Source organism: Trichomycterus rosablanca, chromosome 9, assembly GCF_030014385.1.
Source record: "Trichomycterus rosablanca isolate fTriRos1 chromosome 9, fTriRos1.hap1, whole genome shotgun sequence".
Lineage (NCBI taxonomy): Eukaryota > Metazoa > Chordata > Actinopteri > Siluriformes > Trichomycteridae > Trichomycterus > Trichomycterus rosablanca.
The window spans coordinates 3,278,339-3,280,485 of NC_085996.1; positions in this window are offsets into that span (position 1 = coordinate 3,278,339).

Here is a 2,147-nt window from a genome sequence, read left to right on the forward strand (position 1 = left end):
TCGTCTCTCTGTGTGACATTTTTTACCTTTATTCTATCTGACACAATCAGGAGCAGGGCATTTCCTCTTTGCTCTACAGTCTGATCTCCGCCAGGTAAGAACGTTTAATATTCACGCTGCTGATGTGAGAAATGCTTTTCTTTATTACGGCTGCAAAATGAAACATTTATTATTGTTAATTTATTACGTGTTAATAATAATTTATTAACACTGTCGTGTAAAATATGCTTAAACTAATATAATGAATAAATGTGTTACTAAACTGAAAGTGAAAGTTTATATCTTGCACCAAAAACACGATTCTTATCTACATTTTCGGCATTTAGCAGACACTTTTATCCAAAGCGACTCACAATTATGACCTGAACATGATTTTGAGCAGTTGAGGTTAATGGTCTTGCTCAGGGGCCCAACAGTGGCAACTTAGCAGTGGTGGGGCTTGAACCGGCAACCTTCTGATTACTAGTCCAGTACCTTAACCACTGAGCTATCACTGCCCCTGAAGATAAAATTCTGGACTATTAATGTGCATCTCCTTATATTCAGTGATTCATTTATTTATGTAACTATTCATTTGTTAGTTATGATGCTGTATATCACAGTGTTATTAGAAAGAAACCATGTAAACAGGAAACACTGATCTAAAAGCACTGATCTAATGTAAAAGAATATTGCTGAACTGTGATAATAACATGAATTACAGCCCTAAGTGGAGAAAAAGACATATTTTGTTTATACTGACGCCATTTCTACCCAACAGTTACATTCATGTAATAAACAATGAACAAAATTATTATTTTTTGTGGCAGAGTGGCGCAAAGGGTAGTGCTGTTGCGTCACAGCAAGAAAGTCCTGGGTTCGATTTCTTAGCAGGCTGGGTGAGCAGGGGTCAGTGTGGGTTTCCATCAGGTTCTCCGGGTTTTCTCTCACACACGCAAAAACAACTGGAGCTGCAAAATTTACTCGTGTGTGTGTGTGTGTGTTCTGTGATGGACTGGCGACCTGTCCAGGGTGTTTCCTGCCATTTGCCCAGTGAATTAGTATTTTGCATAGAAAATAGGACAATCTGATTTTTTTGCTGTTCTCACTCTTTAACGGTTCTAACAGGCACATCAGTTATACATCAATAACATCAAATAAATAAAATATTCTCATATTTATAGCAACAGTATGGTGAAGGGCCTTTCCTTTATTTCTGTGCACAAACAGCCATTTTCAAACAGTGTTTTAGTTTGTAAACCTAATCACTCTTTTTTGTCTTCAACATGCCGTGCCAACATCTGAGGGCGTGTCAGGCTGTAGAGGAACAAGAACGTTCTCTTATCACAAATAGTTGATCCATACTACCTGTACATCTGTAACAGCTGCACAAATCCTCACAGGTAATCTATGCACTCCTTCGGCTTCTTGCTCATGTTTACTCCAGCCGTGCATTGTGCAGCGCCCCGTCTGCTGGTGACACATCCTCGGGTCCAATAGCACCGGCGGTTCTCAGAATAGTACAGAGATTCTTAAAAGCCTGAACAGAACCAGTTCACGATTCAGATTTATTTAGATCGAGAGAGTGAGGTCCATCATGACACAGGGCGAGGAGTTTGGTGTGAATGTTGCTGAAGCTCGATTCATGCTGACTTACTCTTAACCAGTTTGACCCACTTAACCATTACAGATGCTTCAATATAAAAAAGTGCACCGACATTGTGGTTGATTTTGAACAGGTGAAGATGGCGTCCCCCGCCGAACGGTTCCTGAAGGTCCACAGGAGTGAAATCGTGGGCCGAGTGAAGAGCGTAAACGGTCTGGCTGATTGTCTGCTTGAGAAGGAAGTGATTTCTAAGGAAGCATTGAATGAGATCAGTAGCCAGAAACCAGAAGAGGAGCAGATGAGGACAGTTTATAAGCATCTGAACAGCAGTAAGGCCTATGAATTAACATTAGAATGGCTGAAGAGACACGAGTCTCATGTGATGGAAGATCTGGGTAAGTAGCTTCATGCGGTGTGATTCATCCTGAAGATTAAAAAGATGGAACATTTTCTGAATTCTCAGTTATTCATGTTCTTTTTATTTTAAAGCAGAAAAGACAGAGACTCCGGAACCGAGCCACTCGAGAGTGAGTAACGTGGTGAAAGCTTCGGTTCTGTTTGT